The 21,510-nt window shown below is 41.0% G+C and overlaps 1 protein-coding gene across 4 annotated transcripts in view; it reads right to left on the bottom strand.

Moving 5' to 3' along the window:
* tanc2b (tetratricopeptide repeat, ankyrin repeat and coiled-coil containing 2b) overlaps positions 1-21,510 on the bottom strand; it is a 152,841-nt gene that overhangs the window by 121,742 nt on the left and 9,589 nt on the right. For all 4 annotated transcript variants that reach the window (XM_078279331.1, XM_078279334.1, XM_078279332.1 and 1 more), the window contains exon 2: positions 15,416-15,529. The gene's annotated coding sequence lies outside the window, so the exon portion shown is untranslated. The remainder of the gene's footprint in view (positions 1-15,415; positions 15,530-21,510) is intronic.

Genomic DNA, 21,510 nt, shown 5'->3' with positions numbered 1-21,510 from the left:
CCATATGTAAAGCAGTGACCTAGCCAAGCAAGGCTAAATACAGTAAATAGGGAGAGATATTCCTGTCTGTTTGCTAGAAGAGGCCATCAATGTATGAAATCTAAAGGACAGGATACCGAGTAGGCAAATAAGCACACACACACAGTACAGACTTGCAGGTCGCCACAGAGAGACGTGCACCAAAATGTACCCATAAACAAGCAGTGTTTCATCTGAGGGTGTAAGCATACACATCTTTCATTCCCACTCTTTCTGACCCTGTGTACCGGCCTTTGTGAAGGGAAGCCAAGAAGCAGCATGCTCTTCTAGATCATGTGCGTAAGCGGATGCAGCCCATCTCAGGCTCTTCCACAGCTCGGGCATAATGCTGGTCCAGTGTGTTAAAACCCATTTAAAAGGCACATTCACCAGCCGTGCATGATGAGACACTTTCATCTGCTCTAGTGACCAGTCACCCCCGAAGCAGCATGTTTGTTCTGATGAAAATTGAATCAAAGCTTGGTTCATTTGTAAGCTTTGGGAAGGCTGAATTAACACTCTCCAAAATATGCCTTTTTGAGACCACACAGATACCTGTGTGAAAGGCTTTAAACTTGGCATAGTATTACTAGCTTTAGCCATTAAATATGTAGGTTTAGCTATAAGCCTTGCTTGAAGAATTCGTCATGGCATAATGTGGAGGATATTGTGGAGGATTACCTTAGGTCTCTTCATACTGCAATTATCCTCCTGTAGAATGAATTCAACTTTTAATCACTAAGCCCCATCTACATTTTTAAACATAGAAAGAAGAAATCCAAGAAATCCAGCTGGGAGCAGACGTGCCCCTCTGAATCTGAGCCTGGACTGAGAACCAGCTGTGACCCTCCATTAATTACAAAGCTTATTTACAATCAATAAAGTAGCCTTTAATGGGGCCAGCGATGGCAAAGGCCAGTGTTGCAGGGCGTCCAATAGGATTTATCTCACGTTACCCCTGGCCTCCAAATTAAAAACTCATCTAAGAGGAAGCCACACAGAAACAATCATAGAATTAGGGAGAGTTTCCCATGGGAGTGCTCTTACTGCGATTACCTATAACACAGAAGTTACAGCAGAGAGAGGTTTAAAATTTAGATGAAGGAAATTCAACAGGGCAATACTTCAGTGCCTAGCAATGAAATTTAATCTTTCAGAGAGGTGAATGACTAGGGAAATATCTGAGTAAAATCTAATTTCTTCTAAAAGATGACTGGTAATTAGAAGTCACCCATGACAGAAATATAGCTTAATATTACTGTTGCAAGAGTAAAAATCCCTCATCAGCCACAGCACAATGAAGCATCAACAGTTTGAGAACGACAAATGTACTTTGCCCTGAGGGACACACGTTTCTTCGAGCAATTATAGTTGAATCCAGCAGTCTGACTGGAAAACATGAATGTCAGACCTTAATCGAATCAGAACAGTGGCAGAGGAAGCATAGTTTGAGCATATTTATCTTGAAACAGCAGTATAATTGAAGCTGAGTCATCCACAAACCATTGATTTCCTCCACTTGTTTATAGTTGCTTTTAGGGTTCAGGGAGAAAGCATGAGATGAGGAGATAGTGGCAGATGGACCTGTTTATTAAATCAAAATCCTGCCGCAGAGGCTGAAAACACAGCAGAGAAAATATTCTCACTCAAAAAGGAAAAAAAAATATAGGACTCAAGCTAGAGGCTTGTTCAGTCAGAGCCTCCGCCCTCATCTCGCCAGCAGTAGACACCCTGCAGCATCAGACAGGGATAAATCACACGCCCATCTCCAGTTTGAGGATGGCCAGGGGAGCAGAGTTCCATAAATCACACTGATATCAATAAGGGGAAGTGTCAGGGCCCGGCTACCAAGGTGAGAGCTGCACAGGGCGATGCAGAAACCACTTACGGTCGCTGGTAACAAAGTTTCACTCCTGCCCCGCGATAGATTATTTATAAATCTAGATGAATGTCCCTGCACTCATTGCTTTGCAGGGGAAGGTGGTGATATCTGTATCACGAGGCACCATGTATGGGTACGATCAGTCACAGATAAAACAGGTTTGGATCCCAGTGTGGCCAAGATTGCCGTCTAAAAGCTCCTAAGCTTTTTATTACTAGTTCTTCTACATAAGGTATGTTCAAATCACACTTTAGAGTGGTGTCACATGGCAAAGTATAAAAGCTTCATTTTTGCAAGAATGGGATTGTACAGTCCAATCACATTTGTTTCATTTGACATTTAGATATCAGCTATGAGAAAGACATCCATTGTAAAATATGAAACTTCTAACCCATTTAAAAGTGTTAAAGTTTTATATCCTCAGTATTTTGACACGCGAGTCTCCTGGATAACTAAATCATACTGTAGGTTTATGTTATGACCATCAGTTTTAATTACTTAAAACTGTTTCTGGGAAATCACGGCTCTAAAATACTACGATACCCATGAGCCTCTGGTGCCTTTGCTATGGAGAGGAAGCCAGTCAGAGGCGTAAATCAGAGTTGTGTTGAATTCGAAACAATTTGTCGTGCCACAATTACTGAATTCCTCCAAAATTGTCATAGAATCTGAAAATTAACCGATTTAAACTACTGAATATGTAATCTATAGATTATAAGTGCCCCCTACACAATTTTAAGCTCAGTGATTTCGATTGTTTTTTACGGAAATGCACTTTGGGAGTCGTAGTCGATTTCTCTCGTTATGTTTTTCGGTACACAGAATTTTGATTCAGCTAGCTAGAGTTGTATGTCCATCCAAACCTTGAGAGGGCTCCAACTGCAATTCACCTAACATTGTCTAACATTGTCTAATCAGAAAATGGGACTTTGCAACTCTATAGCGGTGAATACTGCTAAGATTGCGTGTACCGTGCCAACCTGAAAAACAGTTACTCATCTACTCTCCATTGACACATGAGCTGTAATTTAGACCTCAGCACATTATTTGCAACCTCAAGCCTCAGAGTTCAATGTTAAAGAGCAAAGACGACATTTGGCATAGGTTTCCGGTTCCCAGTAGCACCTGAAAGTGACACATTCACATACAATATTTCAATCTCTTTGTTGTAAGCGTGGCTTGGCTAACACTGCTGATCTGACCTTTTCGAAGTTACAGAACTAGGGCCAACAAGTTGTGGGTCTCAGCAGGTTTGTCCTCCTTGTTAAGTCCATACCGCTGAGGTAAAGATGGGCTTGATGCGTTTCTTCTCAACATGGCACACATATAGCGAAGTGAATTATTATGTGCTTTGGTTGTGTCATCTCCCTGTGGGGAAACAGAAGTCCTCCTACACAGGCCAACTGGCACACATTTTCATTACCAAATCTATGCCCACTTTAAACCAGCTTAGACCTCTCTCTCGCTCTCGGTCGAATCCACTCAAAGGAAGCGACTGAAATAGCATGTCAACCTTTATCAGAGTCAAAGAGAGCCCAATGAAGGGGGACATAATTCATTGTCTTTATTTTCCCCTGTTTGTTTTAGTGGGTGTCTGGGCAGGACCTAATAATGGGATGAAATACTGTGAGCCATGTAGGCAGGTGTAGAAAATTCCCCTAGCCAGATTGAGGAGGGAAATAAATGTCTCAGAGCTGCATGACCACAGTTTTTTAAAGTTCAGTCACGTTTCTTCTTTGTAATCTATTAAATGGCAGACAGTGCAGATGTAGGCATTTGTCAGTGATGAATGCATTTTTTCCCCGCAGACACCAAAATGACAACAGCAGCCAAGCTCTGATTTTAATATGTTGTGAATGTGCTACATTAATGCTCCCTCGCTCCTGTTTGGTTGCTGCTGTGAACAATAACACAATACTGTGTGGCTGAGCAGCAGTGAGTGTAAAACCTCTCTGAGCTTTGCCACAGAGCAGGTAGAAAGAGCAGAGAGAATTACTAGAGGAGGAATGAGCTGATCAGCAAATTCCTAATTGTGATGTTTAAGTTGGGACTCTTCTACTGATATGGCATTTCTCAGGCTAACACATAAGGGAGCGTTCTTTAACGTTTACCATTTTAACAACAAATGAAACTAGATGATGATGTAAAAGGTCAAACACCGTGTTAAATATTGCCCTTGCCCAGAGAGAAGGAGGATTTTAAAGACAGTTCGATTAATCTCTGTGTTACTTCCCTCCACTCCCTTTCTTCATCCTCGTCATTCAGAGAACTCACTGCTACACCTGCTGGCCATTTGGAAGTGCTGCAGCACCATCTACATTGACAGAGGCACCTGCAGTTGTATTAATAAAGTGATAAATCTAAACCTAATCTAAATAATAGCCTTTCATCTCTGTTGCTGACAATTGACACATACATGCCCATCATCCAGTCGAATGTAGAATTTTGTTATGCATAAATCCTGGCTTCCATTTGTATGCCTCTAGCTCCCCCGATCCTGTTCAAACAAATAGACCAGAGCTCTGGGAAGAAGAATGGTTCAGTGTTTGACAGGCAGCTCAAAGGGGCAAATAGAGTCATGACATGAAGAGGGAAGGTAATTCTGCAGAAGGCCACTAACGGCAGGTGATCAACATTGGCAGACGCGCACATTTGCATTGAGATGGACGCATTTAAAAATCAGCTGGTGTCTTTAGTCTGGGCAGGAGCTGAAATGAATTTCTTAGAATGAAATAGGCTGAGGTCCTGTCCCCTGGTATCCGTTACTTCCCCAGGATTCACTCTTCTTGTTTACTGTAAGTGACATTCGATTGATGCAGTCTGAGATTTTATTTGCTTTAATGACACTCACTGGTAAACAAACGATGATCTCTATGAAGTTAGGTTTAAAATTGAGCTACAAAGTCTTTCAAAAAGTATTCACCCGTCATGTCTTGTTATATTGTTTTACAACACTAAATCACAAGCTTCATTTGACACCGATTACAAGAAAAGGTGGATTTGTGTTTGTGGCGACAACATTTAGCACTAAGGCTGGATTACCAACAGGGCAAAGCAGGCATCTGTCCCAAGGCTCAAGAACTTCAGGGGCCCTTATGCACAACTAAAACACAATAACAAGTGATATGATGGACCTTAAGTTGGATCCTGTTTCAATGCCTCAAAATCCAGTTTCTTCATTATTTCAGCTTTGTGTTTATATGTTGCCTAACTTTAGTTGGGTTAGGGTTCCAAATTAGGGATGAAAAAGGTGACAACTAATCTCTTCATTTGAATCAAGGACACCTAAAATGTTGTTGACCAGCGTCAAATAAGCACCCAGCATGATTTTGTGTTGAAAAAGAATTTAAAAAAAAAAAACAGAAAGTCAAAAGAGATCCTTTTTCCCCCTCTAAATTCGAGCATAGAATGGCTGTAATAACTTCTTATAACATCCCCACACATCTTGTCCTGGCTCAGCTGTCACATGGATCCAGTGCCAGCCTGTAGCTGGTTTCACACAGAATTGTAAACTGCCACTCCTTCCCTCTGCACTGTCAGTTCTGCGTGCCTCACATACTGTAACTTGCTTAACTAATCCCTCAGATGATACCCAAATTGAGTTGATTTGGCCACTTCAAGGGAAGCACTAAATAGCCAACTAGCACAAGCTCCCACTCGCTCTTATTTCATGTCCATGTGTGCTTCCCATTTCAGTTCATTTTCATAAAATGCTTGACCACACAACACTTAGCCAGAGGCCTGTTGAGGGCTTGTAGTAACTTTGTATCTCAGAGCAGCAGAGCCAGATTGAGTGTTGGACTTCCTTGCCTAGGGCTATAGTGTAGCAAGTGCAGCTGAGTGGTTGATAGGCTTACCATGGCTTCTAAGTGGAGTGAAGCCACGGGGGTCTCCTGGTTTGGGTTCCTTCATGAATCAGCTACAAAAGTCCTCATCTAAATTCTAAGATGAACTTAAAAGGGCACAAGAGTAGAGACACTGCAGCCGTGTGGGATAATACCCAACCCTTCGTACATACATTTGCAACTGAAATGAACTGCAGGCCGCAAGTCAAATCTTCAACCATAATTGAAAAGCTTTAACTTGCATTGCTGCTTGTGGCAAGTATCAGATTTTTCTTCTGTTGCACTGCAGCAATGCAGCAATGCAACTTCAACTTGCTGTTTGCAGTGGGTTTCAACATCAAATGCATACAAGGTAACAGTAAATAAGTAGTTAGGTAGTAAGTTTAGCCATGACAAAAAGGCAACTGTTGCTGGTCACAGGACCAGGCTCATTTGAACGGAACAAGAATATTGCACAATTCTGTAAAACCTCCTACTGTACGTTATCTGTGGGGAAACTATAGTCAGGGTAAGATATGGTTAAGATCATGGTTATGGTTAAGGTAGAGTTAGCGTTAGTGGCAGCTAAAACACTTGGTTAAGGTTAGGGAAAGATCGTGGTTATGGTTAATAGAAAAGCAAATGTTAATTGCAGTTCTATGGGATTCCTGACGCATTTACATCTTGCCTCTTTATCCACATTAGGTATTAGATTTTTCACTGGCTTCTGTGTAACAGAGACAGAAAAAGTTGTCTCTGACTGCATCAGGTAAAGGTGAAAGATACATGATGATAAGGGTCAAATTTCCTCTCGAAAAGGTCATGTGTTGATGCTTTCTATTTTTGACATCTACAGATAGTGCCGGTTACGTCAAGAAAACCCACAAGGAGTCCATGTACCCACCTTACCCCAAAGGTAGCGAGTCATCAGACATTCAGAGGGTGGGTACGGTTTCAAAACCGCAGGACAAGAACAGAACAGATCAATATGTACTGCCATCTATCCAAACAGGCAGAGAGAAAGACATAAAGAGACAGAGTTGCTCAGGTTTTTCAAAAGGTTGCCTATAATGACATTTGGTGCTATGCATATGAGTTTCTGCCCTTAAATGGGCCTGCCCGCTCATAAATAAGACAGAAAAACAGGTCCAATAGTCAAAAGGGATTGTTGACAACTGCCTCGGTTCTATTCACATCTGGGGAAAAAAGTCTGTGAAGTACACACACATGGTTATAAACGCTGTTTCATTGAAACAGAGGCACACTGACTGAGAGAGGAGATGAATTTGTTTCACCGAAAAATGATGCATCAGTTCAGTCCGGCTTTACCATGTGCACCACCATCACATTCACTCTGAAGAACTTCATTGTCCACTGTGAATTAGCAGCACCACTCTAATCTTTTTTCATCTCATCCACAGACCGTTTCTACGGGAGATGTGTATGCCTTTAGGCTGCTAATTACTTGATATAACAGAGAAAAAGAGGCGCTGACAGGTTTCAGGATTTCTTTTTTCTGTTTTGTTTTGCTTGAGGAAAGGAAAAAAGGATTTCAGTCTGCAACCAACTTTAGCTTTGTCGTTACAAATGAGATGTGTGCCTCAAATTCATGTTTCTCCGGCTTTAGAATTGTACTTTTCCTTTTTCATCCAGTCTCACTATTAATTCCACAGCCAGCGATACAATAGCACAAAAAAAAGAGAACATTAGTGTGCCTTACAAGGGCAAGGATACCTTCAGGGTTGCTATTTGTGACTATGAATCTGGATCTGAGAAGACGGTATAAAAGGGAGCATGGGCAGGCAAGAGAGAAAACATCTTAAATTACTTGCTCTTCCAGTTCAGCCCACCACCAGGTTGTTGTCAGGCTGGACTGATGTTTGATTGAAAGCGCAGACAGGGATCGCAGGTAACCCAATTAGCATGTTAGCTGAGCGCTGACCTCTGATGGTGATTTGATGACCACCAATAAATGTCTGTTAGATTCCAGCCACCATCACTCCATGTGTCAATCACAAGGCTCAGGCACAGAGTGATGGAGCTGCAGTTTAACTCCCATACTCACACAGTATCATGAGCTTGGCTTTTAAGATATTTTGAAAGAGAAAGCATTACGATGATTTTAAGTGTCTCATACAGATGTTGGCAATCATCCATGCTGTTTTCCCTTTAGCAGCAGTGTGTTTTAATTGAAAGATACTTATCATAAGTCTTTCATTAAGTGACTTTGATTGTTTTCATGTCACATTGCAATTATTTGTCTTGTGTTATTATGACTAATCCAGAGTGTTGGGTTGATGAGGCTCTGTTGAGAATATTAATGAGCTACACATACAGGAAAAGGCACCTTCATTCTGTCAATACTTATTCATTTCACTTCTAACATGAATACTCCATCCTCTGGCTGTTGACATCTGCAGAACAGCAGTCACTATGCATCTTCAAGAAGGCACGTGTCTGCATGTGTGTGCATGCAAGTTTCCTCAAACCTGTGAACCTGTCAATTAGATAGAAAATGAATAAGTGGCAGGCGAGTTCTCTGCCGTGTTCAGCAAAAGAACCCATCAGCCGAGGGTGCGGAGATATTATGTAGATGGAAACATGCAGGGTCACCTCCAGTCCTTGCCCCCTTTTGAAGGTTACGAGCCGACAGATGAGTCTGCCTTTCGTCAGGCCTTATGCCATTCACATTAGCACGCTGAGCCAGGCCTTGCTAGTGTCAGCAAAAGAAAAAGGCTAGGTGCTATTGCCCTCTTGAGATAGAATGTGTCAGCCTTACACACACTATCTACACTGAGTGTAAATAATGCAAAAACAGTGAGACCGTAGGGAGGAATTGTGGATGGAATAAGAAGAGAAATAAAAAATAAATAAAAAATAACGCACAAGCATGCATATTTAATTAATTAGAGTCACTAGTTTCTGATTTTAGATCATGCAGTAGCCAGTGGACTTTATACAGTAGGTCAATTGCAATATGAAATTACCACCATCTTTTGGTTGCACTGATCAGCAGTAGCATATATATATATATAGCCTAACTCATAATTATTTTTTTAACATTTAAAAACACAAACCTATGTATTCTTGACACCTGTTTACACTTGATTTGAAAATGTGTTTCGGTGATCTGAACACAAGTGGACAGCCGAGACACATCGCCGTTCACACCTGTGTCTATCATGCATCTCCAGCTTCAGCTTCAGATTTCGTTACTGCCTCCGTCACTTCTGCTAGAATGTCAATTGCCCAGCGCACAGTTATTCAGCCACACACTCGACAGTCGTTGTGTTGGTACAGCTGAAGACATCACTATCAGCAGAATCCAACACATCTCCATCCATCGGCCGAAACGATGGACGTCAAGCAACACTTTATCTAACTTGTCATAAAATGGGCAAGTTATAGTGTTGGCGCCGCGCTGTTACCAAAACAACACCACGTTCTGCATTGATGACATATTTTCTTGTTACGTCCTTGTCTGGGACACATCAGGACACAGTAGTGTTTACACTACAAAAGATATGGTCAAATGCATCCCAGACCACCTCGGCAAGTGGTTTAAGTAATCGGATCATAATGCGTCTTGGTGTGCGTTTACACATGAATTAAGCGCTGTCCACTTGTAATCAGATTGCCCAGTATGCATTTTAAAACCAAGTGTAAACAGGGTCCATGTAATCTTACCCTAACAACATGAAAAAAAGTTATGTTTTCGGCTCATGGTTTGGTTTTATTATTGAACTTCAAAACGGCAGGTTGCCCAGGAGAGAACATAAGGGACCCCCGCAAGGAACTTCATCCATAAAGTAATTGTCAGCGGCCACCACATGTATGTCTGCTGTGTATGTGGGTGGTTTCAGAAGTCATGTGAGTCACTGAGGTGATACGCTTTGGCTGAGTGAATATCACAAACGTCTGGACTCAAATCAATCTTGGCCAACTAAACCAAATCAGTCAATTTTATCATCATCGTAATCAGATAGTCATCTATATTGTATTTATTTGTAAAATTACATGAATCTAAAGGATACACACCTTGTGCATGCTGAGTTCTAGCTTCTTAAATGGTAAAGATTTGCTGCTTTTATTTATCTTTATATTCATTTTTTTTCCTGATAGTTTACTTAATATCTTAGGATTTGGGGAATTTAGTTGGACAAAACAAGCTATTTCAATATGTCATCTTAGGCTGTGGGAAATAGTAATTTGATTTTGTCCAACATTTTACAAACAAACTAATTAATTGATTAAGAAAATAATTGGCAGATTAATCAATAATGAAAATAAAGCAAAAAGGGGAAACTAATCTCTTCATTTGAATCAAGGACAGACTTGCAGGGACCACCCACAAACTCACTGTGGCTTTATAAAGTAATTATCTCTTCTACAAAGCATGCTTGCTGGAAACTCTTTTTGTTTTTTAATGTATTTGATTCTGGGGGAGGGGGAGGCAGCTGTTCACTGGGCCCAGCTGTCATTGACGGCTGGCAGAGATGAGAGGGAAGGAGTTGATTTTGAACAAACCTGTGTATACATAGTCCCAAAGAAAGGCCACTTTAAAGAATTCCATTCAATCCCTTCCCTTCCCTTGCAATCCCATGCACACATTAATTATGCTAAATATATCGTGTTGGACATGAAGAAACCATGATTGACTTGGCAGAATGAGGCGCAACATGTAATGTCTTAATAGTGAAGAATTTTGGGTCCCACCATACACCTTTACCAAGTCCATTTACAAGAGACAAGCTGTTGTCATGTTGCACTATGTCCAAACACAATGCAACAAATTGATGTGGGGTTAGTCCAAGGATTGAATAGATTTTTCTGAACCTAATTTGACAGGGTTTTTTTGACGAGTGGCGAAATAGAAGTCCCAATTTTGATAGAATGAAAATGTATTCACAACATTTTTTCTTAATTCTTCCATCCTTACAATTATTATTCATGAAAGTGAAATGACAAAAGTATGTGAAGGAAATAGTTTTTACAGCTCAGTCTAAACTACGATGCAGATTTGCTTTTCATGCTGTTCACACCGTGTTGTTTCTCAAACCATACATTAGCACACACTGATTCCTGTGCCTTCCATTTCCTGTGTTAGAGCCTGAGTTAGTACACTGTGGACTTTGCAAGCCATTACGGAGACCACCGGAAGCCAGAAAGCATTATTGTTAATGACATGGCTTTACGTTGGACAATTGAAGCCTGTTGAATTTGTTCTCTCCCATTTGAGCATTAGCTGGTAATGTCATAAGGTACTGCATGTACGTCTGCAAATGTCAAATATCTCCAATTACATTTTTTTATCCATTAACAGCCTTCTACACTTCTGCTTTTGTCATTTGCACTTTCTCTGAAAAAAAGAATATATGCTAATTTTAGTGACGGAACACAAATTCCTCTTATGACAAACGACACAATAAAAAGCCTCTCAAAGCCCTTTCATGTACAACTTTCAATATTTGTCCCTGAAAGAGTGATTCTCTGCCTCCCATCTCAAGCCACTGAGTCCAGAGGGACCTAATGTGTCCAGCTTCCAAACCACCAGCCTGAAATGTATTAATGACTTGCGTGACAATTAGACAAGCTTGTGGCTACAGTATAAGCATTCAAGCCAGAAAACCAGGGCTGTAACTGTTTGGGTATTTGTGCCGAACCTTCACGGAACAGGAGTCACGGTTCAGTGCTTATAGCCGCACGCAGAATACACAGTGTGTAGAATAAAGAATGGAATGTGGAACCAAAGTTCGACTTCTGATCCGGAATCTTTCTGCCGTACGCGATTAGCAACATGTACTGAGGTTAGCACAACAATCTGATTGGCGTGCGAGTCAGTCAGTCACACTATGGCGAGCACAAATAAAACTACAACTACAACAACGAGTTGTGTATAAGACAGATAAGGTGTGTCTGCTTTGCTCCACCGTTGTAAGGTATGTGAATGGAAAAGCATCCAACATGCTACAGCACATTCAACGCCATTACCCATATGTGCCGATCACCACGTCAAGGGATAAATGAACCAGAGCCCAATTCCTTATCACCGCTGCTTTTTAAAGCAGCCTTTAAACGCAAAAGCAGAAGAGGACAAAACTATTTCTGTAGCATATAGCGTTTGTGGCATATAGCTAAGGTGGAACTATTTGTAATGCTCCTCCTAATGAACAAGTTTTATTTTTTTATTTCATTTATTTTCAATTTAATAGCATAAGAAATGCTACCTCAGTCCCCAGAAAGAGGATTGTGTCTGTCTTTGACACTTGCACTACTGTCTGTTTGAAATAAAAGAAAATAAATAAAAATATATATATATATATATATATATATATATATATATATATATATATATATATATATATATATATATATATATACATATACATATATATACACAAAATATATATCGTCATCGCGATATCAACTGGTGCAATAAACACATCGCGAAAGGCTGCGACATATTGTGAAAGACACTCTGAGATTGTTTGTGTTAGTTGAAAGAAAATATCAGTAGAAAACTACAATTTCAAATGTAACTGTCATTCTTCTTTAGCGGTGCCTTTAATATTCAAGTCAATGTTCAATTTCTTCAATAAAAGAATGTTTGAAATGATTTCCTTTCATTGGTTTGAAATTCAACAAGCAATACGTTGTTTTTTAGCAAAATATTGAAAGCAGCAACTCAGTACACTTTCATATCTGTTCATCTATCGCAAGTAATAAACGTTATCGCATTTCGCATATTTTCCCTTATATCGTGCAGCCCTGATCCTTATGCGTTTGGGCTTTTTCCCGCTGTACCAAAGTCGCACCGAACCGTGACTCCTAAACCGGGGTATGAACTGACCCATGACTTCTGTGTACCATTACACCTTGACAGAAAACACAGAGCATTTCTTTTTAAACCAGCTGCATGTTTGAGCACTGACAGACAACCTAGTGAGTCAAAAGCACTAGCTGGTTGGTTAACTGTCCCATTAGATAAACATACTACGCTACTTACTTCACAGGGAGGTTAAGATGCTACTCACCCAGCCCTCTGCGTTCAGGCTGGAGTGCAGTGACAAGAACACAATCCCTCCCTGGCTTCCCACTACACTCCCAACAGTGTTAGCTGGAATGCATGACTAAGCCAGAGGTAGCCCAACCAGGAATTACCCCAGGTCTCTGTGGGTGAGATTTTTGTGTCACACACATGTACCCAGCCAAGGTCTGTCTGAGTGTTTTGCATTAGAAAAGACTACACTGCACAAGCCCTTTTGATAAGCAGTGCAGCAAGAAAGCTTCTCAAGCATTCCTCAGTCTTTATCCATCTATCTTTAAAACAAACAGGACATTAAGTGATCCAAGTCTGCAGCTCCTGTATTATGTCTGTAAGACAAAGGAATGTGCATCCTACCTGCATCACGTTACTTGTACATTCCAGCTACTTGGAAAAAAATAAACTCTTGTTTCATCTGCTCTAAATCTTCGGCTGATTTGTGACTACATGTCCTAACAGAGCCCAAAGAGAAACTAGCCTACCTACCACTATAAATAGATGACTAAAAACCTAAAGCAACCAGATCAAGCCAGGGAGGACAGCTCCTACACAATTCAAACAGAATTTTTCCTGCCTGTAAATTAGTTCCCGTCATAACTGGCTCTCAGTGTTGGCGTTTGTGGGTTTCAGTGTGTCGGATTTGACACAGCTCCCCTTCAGTAGCTGTGGGCTGTAGCTAACCACCCACACACCCCACTGGGGTCTTCTTCAGATCCCCTTCAACAACTTGACAACACTGATCACTCTCATCATCATCCCCTTGAGCACTCAGCAGAGATTTACAGCCTGGAGCATCTGATTGGTCAAAGCCTGACTATACTATCGGGAAGAAAAAAAAACCTATCAATGCATCTGTTTTACTGTAACAGGAACACAAGGCCTGTAATGACTACAGCTTCTCTGTGAAAAAATACTGCAAACCACCACCGCCAAAAGCTTCTAGAGGCTAACAGCACATCCCATTTGATGACATGCACAATTGGAGGACTAGAATCCGGTGCTTAATGTGCCTGGAGACACTGTCATGTTTCATCTTTGCACCAGTGACCAACACAGGAGCAAAGCCCTGTCAATCACAAACTGACATATCCACACAGCATGCCAAAAGGGACAAGGCCGTCTGTCTCTCGTCCAGGACACTTGTGAATTACAGGATTTGTGCATCTTTGAAAAGATGCTGCTTAACAAGAAAACGCTCAACAGAGAGGCTTGCGGGACAAAATTAATTTGTTTCCCCCTGTGTAATGTGCAGGAGATGAAAAACGAAAGATTGTGCGCATATAAACCCAATTAACTGCTCAAACAAAGAAATTCCTTCCTCGCCCTCTAAAATGTGAGTAATGCCGACCTTTGCGCCAGTTTATGGTATGATTATAATTCATGCCACCTCCTAAGCAGCACTCGCAGACTGTCTCTTTTGTGTAGCCCCGGCTTTACGGCCGTGGAATCTCAGAGGAAGAAAAGAGCCAGTGTCATGCGGTCAGGAGGCATTTTAGTCAGACAAAAATTTGTGTCAGCACTTTCTGCCAGGGAGCGAGAGGCCAGTGTTCAAAGCCGTTAGCCTCCTTCTCAGAGGAGAGCCAGGGTTTAATGGGACTTCTCTTCCACTCCATTTGCCAGCCTGCATCTCGCAGGCCACAGCTGCATACATGTGAGCCAGCGACTGTCACACTGCATACCTCTCTGCAGCCTTTAACAGCTGACAGAAGTTGTTCATCTTCAGACACACACTTGAAACAGACTACAGACGTAATGTGTGGAGAAGACAGTGTTAAACTCTGGTAACGAGACTGCAGAGGTCACACTCAGATATGAACTCCTTACCTTATTTATTGACCAAGGAAATATCTAATCGACTCCTGGTGCTGCCATGGTCATATATATTCCGATTATGGCAGCACCAGAAGGCCTTTCTCAAAAACTTCTTACAAAATAACTTTGGATCTATTTCAGAGCCAAACAACAATTTCATGGCTGGCCAGTCACAGAGTAATTACATATGGCCCCAAGCCGGCACATCGATCAGTACCCGGGACTTAAAAATACGATTTTTGACAGACAGCTAAGGCTAAAGCTTAAATTCACTAAATTGTAAAAAGTAAAAGTGATTTCTCACAGCTTCTTTTGTTTGATGACATGCAGGATTTTTAACAAACGATGAAACATTAATAACGGTATATTCAAGACAATTCCTGAAAGTGAATCCATACAGAACTTGTTTTATATGACAAGTTTAAACAAGTTCAAGGCCCACAAATGTTTTCCTAAAATGGAAGATAAAATGCAAAGATGGACCTGACTGTTACCTTAATCTAAAAGGTTGAAACTATTATTTTAAAAAGGTAGGCATCCCAATTATTAAATGCTGATTTGCTCCTGTATGGATTTTAGGGGTTAGGAAAGAGCAATAAACACACGTAAAAAAGTCCTGCAAGTTTACATAATGTTTGCATCAGAATCACCCCCAAAAAGAATAAATAATGTAAATGCATTCTTGTCCTTGGCCCACTTTCAAAACAAAAGGTTAACAATGAATGTATTGTTAACGTCACATGATGACCTCGATGTGTGATGCGTCAATAGGTGAAAAGAGTTCGCGGCTTTATACGCTGGTTCAAGTGGCATGAAACTTGAGAGATGACTCACCATGAGTAGACAGCAGGCAGGTCTCCAAATCCGGCTTTGAGGGCAGTGAGGCGCTACATTTCGCTGGGCTGAACCAAAGTCCCGATCCCTCTCCAGAGGGCACCCAACAGTCTTCTACAAAAGGCAACCACAGTGACAGAAAAAAAATAAACTTTAACTCAAGCAATGGACTGAAAGAGCCCTGTAATGACACACAGCAGAGAGGGCAGACGCAATTTGAGAGCCGGCTCAGTGGTGTGGCAAGTCAATGCAGTGGACTGTCACTGTTCGCTCTGTTCACTGTTGATGATCTTTTTTCTAACAGAGACCACAAAGTGTAGTTGGTGATGCAAACAACGCCGTTTGGGGTAGCTACAAGGGCTGGTTGTTGAAGGGCGGAGTAGGACAGTACACAGTTGTCACCCTCTTCAGGGGGAGGATTTGACATAAAGTGCTGCTTTCAGGAGTTGTAATGTAGAGCCACGCAGTCCCTAAACACTCTGACCAAATGTGTCATTATGTCATTAGGTGGCGAGTTAAGAACGGGGGAGAGTGGGGACTGAAATTTCTGTGTGGGAGTCATGAGATAAACACTGAGAGGAGTTGTTGAATGTTTGGTTTCTTCCTTCTCAACAAAATCTATCAAAAGACTTTAGACACAAAAGACAAAAGACTGTGCATCTAATTTGGTATGTTAAGGCTCATTTTTGCTCAACGTTAGATACGTATACGGACAGAGCCTTCTGTCTGTACTCTGCGTTCATTTTGTCTGTATTTGTGGGCGTTTTCTGACAGCTTACAGATACAGAAACGGAGCAGTACCACTGGAAATCCTGGGGGCAGTGTAGCCAATAGTTCAAGTGAGACACAATCATAGAACAAGACATTTTGAAATGATGGAACTCTTTGAGGAGAGGCGAGTTGGTCAGAAATTGTAAACATCTATATGACGTTACTTCACCCAGGCACAAGAACAAACAGTTGGAATAGCTGGGAGGAGATTGGACAGGAATCAAATGGGAGTTGGATGGTAGTGAAGGAAAAGTGGAGGTCAGTGCCAGACCGGTTTGTTCCGAGCCCCCTCTAGTGGATGTATTGCTTGACATAAGCGTAAAGGACGCATGGAAGTATGTGGGCACTGGGCAGTGATGGTTTCAAAACACATGTGGCCATCCAGTCTTTGAATCCAGTCGTTGACATGTATCTTTCATATTCTCTTTCATCCTGTTATAAACTGTGCAATAAAAACAAATTATGCCCCAAAATAATCCTTATAAAGATTGATGCATTGGCCCACAGTTACAAAAGTGGCCCAACATATGTTCAGGTTTTCAGGCAATTACATAAACACAAGTGGCATTTAGGATGCTCTATAGAGAATTGATTAGCCAACACCTTCTTAAAAGAGGACATTACTTGGTTTAAAATTAAGCTACAAAAATAATGTTCCAGAAAACACCTCCCAGTGTAATTCACAAATTCACTCAAGCTTTACAGAGAGTCCTTGAACCAACCCTCAATTCTCCCTCTGAAATATCCTCCAGTGTCAATGCAGCTGATTTCCTCATATTCATAAAGGACAACTAAGACCGATTTTGAAAGGAAGCAGAATGTCATTTCTGCACAAAAGAAGTCATCAGACAAAACAGCAACATAATAATCAAGTTTTCTCAAGGGTGTTGCGTGGACTTTATACTTTGTTTTTCATTTTCTAATTATAGTTTACACATTGCTCTCTGTAGGAAACACTTTATAAGACTTAATCTGAATTTCACACTGAGTTGCCAACACATTAATTAAGATGAGCCAACCAATGGAAGTCTAAATAAGCAATTATAATAAAATCTCCATCATTATCACTTTGATCTCAGTTTTGTTCGGAGCGTTGCAGGCTTGGAGGGGGAATTTAAATAGTGTCTGTGAAGCCTTGCTTGGGGTAACATTTGGCTTATTTTAATATAAAGTGAATAGAATGTTTATGGAATCCCACAAAGTGATATTTTAATGAAATGTCATCTCCTCACTCCCACACCATTTATTTTTCTTGATTTCCTTAAAAGGTCCCATGGCATGAAAATTTCACTTTATGAGGTTTATTAACATTAATATGTTGCCTGCCTATGGTCCCCCAGTGGCTAGAAATGGCGATGGATGTAAACTGAGCCCTGGGTATCCTGCTCTGCCTTTGAGAAAATGAAAGCTCAGATGGGCCGATCTGGAATCTTCCCTTTATGATGTCATAAGGAGGAAGGTTACCTCCCCTTTCTCTGCTTTGCCCGCCCAGAGAATTTGGTCCGCCCATGAGAAAGAGAGAGACATCATGGCTTCAAAACAAGCGAAGCATGGCAGTTGGTCAAGGCCACACCCCCACCCTCCACCTTCCCCCCCTCTCCTCCTCAGCATTTGAAGCTACAGACACAGAAATGGCACATACTAAGGAAAGCTCATTGTGGGACTGGCTCTAGTGGCTGTAATTCTGCACATAGGCTGAATTTCAGGAAATAGACTTCAGATACAGTATTAGGGGACCACTGAGGCCTATATAAAAGAGACTTCAGATACAGTATTAGGGGACCACTAAGGCCTATATAAAAGAGACTTCAGATACAGTATTAGGAGACCACTAAGGCCTATATAAAAGAGATTTCAGATACAGTATTAGGAGACCACTAAGGCCTATATAAAAGAGACTTCAGATACAGTATTAGGGGACCACTAAGGCCTATATAAAAAGAGACTTCAGATACAGTATTAGGGGACCACTAAGGCCTATATAAAAGAGACTTCAGATACAGTATTAGGGGACCACTAAGGCCTATATAAAAGAGACTTCAGATACAGTATTAGGGGACCACTAAGGCCTATATAAAAGAGACTTCAGATACAGTATTAGGGGACCACTAAGGTCTATATAAAAGAGACTTCAGATACAGTATTAGACCACTAAGGCCTATATAAAAGATACTTCAGATACAGTATTAGACCACTAAGGCCTATATAAAAGAGACTTCAGATACAGTATTAGGAGACCACTAAGGCCTATATAAAAGCATCCAAAAAGCAGCATGTCATAGGACCTTTAAATTAAACTTTTCTGAAAAGGTTTGGTTATGCTTTTATATGCGTGTGTGTGCGCAAAACTCTTTAATGGAGAAGATAGCTAATGGTTAAAGGCGTGCAGCATTTGCCAAGGTCGACTCCCCTTGTGACTTGAAACTAGAAGGGTCACAAAGGCCGGGCAGCTGTCCGCCCAGCAGACGATGATTAGAAGAGAGGCATGAGCAAAACACCTCCCTGTGCTATTTGTCTGGTTTACAACGATATGGATTGCTGAAACAAAATCTGGCCTACAATGTGAAAAAACAAAACATCCATTAATATCTCAGCCCCTACAGAAAGCCCATTTAAATCTCAGAATGCGTAATTCTCCTTGGTCCACTGGGTTTCTGTATTATTAACTGAAAAGGCCAGAAATAAGATCAAAACAAATTATGAGACCAACACTCTAAGTCTCCATTTCACTGATACATATGACATTTAAGCTTCTCCTCTCATCTCCCTCTCAGAGACCATGAGTGTTTAAGCTTTCATACAATACAAATGCCTCTGTGTAAAGTCTAGCAGCTCATGTTCGTCCTTTGTTTTTACACTTTTTACACAGTGTGCTGCTTCACATCACAAATAAACCACTCTGTACCACTTTCGTATCGTATGTAGATGGGCCAAGGAAGAAGCCATTACATTTTGGAACAGATCTGAAACACGGGGCAGAGCTGCATTTTGTTGTCTCAGTACTTAAAACAATGACAATACATTTGAATCTAATAATCAGATTCAGGGCGCCTGGGTAGCTCACCTGGTAGAGCGTGCGCCCACATATAGAGGCTCAGTCCTCGCTGCAGCGGCCGCATGTTTGGTTCCGGCCTGCGGCCCTTTGTTGGATGTCATTCCCCCTCTCTCTCCCCTCTTATGTCTAAGCTGTCCCATCAAATAAAGGATTAAAATGCCAAAAACAACCATCTTTAAAAAGAATACAAAAAAATCTAATTCAATAGATTCCTTATGAAAACATATTTTGTTACACGTTTACATAAACAAACAAAAAAAGCTGATGTTTTGTTTTGGATTTCTCTCCTATACTTCTCATTATTCCCTGTGTCCATAGTAAACAGTGTAAATGAACAACCTTACTTGATGTAGCTCCCAGCAGCAGTTTGTTTTTATCTGAGCGATGCCAGAAACTTCTCCACAGACATGCATCCACAACCCAACTTTGCTTTGCATTGCATTGCGTTCAGTGGCTCTTCACTGTTACTTTGCAGGTATCACCTGTTCACATTCAGCATACAGGAAATTAATCTAGCAGAGGTGTAATTGCCCATTAGTCCATTAACTAGAACTACTAACACAGACCTACTCATCAACAAACAAGACATTTCCCCTAAAATGGACGTGTAAAGTACTGCCCATTACTCTTTCACGACCCAAATACAATCGCCAATGTGACAGTCTGGGCTTTACCCCAAAACCAATGCAACACTCTTCTTTTCACCTGCTTCAGTATCCTTTAAGCACAGGTGCCCTTTCTTCCTGGACCTAAAAATGAGAAATCCTGCCTCTTGTGCAAAGAACTTGGCTCATTAAAACATGTTGCTAATGTTGTCGTGTGGTAAGCAAGCAGAAAGAGGCTGAAAAGCACTCCGAACCATCCAAACACAAAGGTTTTGGACTACCTTGTAAGAAGAGCCAAGGCTGAGAAACACAACCACCTCCATACAGCCTCACATATTTAATCATAAGAAATAAAAATAGAATATCTGAGCAGCAGCCTGACAGGTGTCTGAGCTTTAAGTGGCAGGTACAGGTTTAAATGACAATGTGTCGGAGCCAATATCCGAGCACATTGAATTAATAAGGATCGACTTTAAACAAACCTTACCAAACACGTGCCATCTGCCGGTCTACACTCAACAAAGGAAAGCATGATGAAGTCTGCAGTTGCTTTGCAGCCACTGCTGCTATTTTCAGCACTAGCTTGATCTCATTCAGTGTTGATCAAGATGAATGAAACATTCAGGCAAATACAGTCTGAAAGCTGTCCTGGCAGAGGGGCTGGAGACTTCAAAGCGTGGAGAATGGCATATGGTTAGGGAGCTGGTTTAAAGCATTCCCTTTGCATTGCTTCTTTTTAAAAATCCATCTCATTACAGCAGTTAGTACATCTCATAAAAGAGTGGGGCTACTACTCAGCTCTTAATACTGCAACTGACATGATAATGAAGCCACAAGTGAAATGTGTTTTTTCCTCTCTTTCTCTTTGTCTAGATCCCAGAAATACAGCTGGAGGAGGCAGAAGAACTACAGCTGACCAAAAGAAGAACGTATTCATGAAAGAGAGCATGGTTCATTTTCTCCTGCTTTTACATCAAAATAAAAACAAAAGTGAAGAAACTGAGAATGTATATATGCGTTTGTGTTATCTGCCACACACTGACAATTTCACTAACCAACCACTGTGTCATTACCTCCCTTTAGCTCCATGTTAAAAATGTACGCTTCAGGGCCTTTAATGTCTTCTTGGCTAAATGAAGAGAGGACGTAACATAGCTTCCTTAGAACTGGCATTAACACTCTGTGGGCTTTCAGCTGGATATCAATTAGAGGCTCATTAGGCGTTTAGGGATGGCAGTCCCTCTGGCTTCCTGTCACCCACTGTGAAACTGGCTGACCTTGACCTTAAGGGAAGGCTGGCGCTCTTTGTGTCAGACATGCTTCCTTCAAATCTTGTGTTCCGGAAAACACATTGTTTTAAAACATTTTATAAAAAACATGAGGCCGTGGGAGGTAAAGAGGCAAGAGCAAAAAACGTTAATGGATCTTCATAACAACATAAATCACTAATAACCAGTGGTGGAATGGAACTAAGCACGTTTGTACATTTACTCAAGTACTTTACTTGAGAACAGTTTTAAGGTACTTGTACTTTACTCGAGTGTTTCCATTTTATGCTACATTATACTTCTGCTTCACTACATTTATTTGACAGCTTTAGTTACTTTGTAGATTCAGATTATAAATACAAAATATAGATCAACTAATAAATTACGATGTATTAT

The sequence above is a fragment of the Sander vitreus genome, chromosome 21 (genome assembly GCF_031162955.1).
Source record: "Sander vitreus isolate 19-12246 chromosome 21, sanVit1, whole genome shotgun sequence".
Lineage (NCBI taxonomy): Eukaryota > Metazoa > Chordata > Actinopteri > Perciformes > Percidae > Sander > Sander vitreus.
The sequence above is the reverse complement of the archived record's forward strand: the minus strand, read 5'-3'. Positions and strand labels throughout refer to the sequence as shown.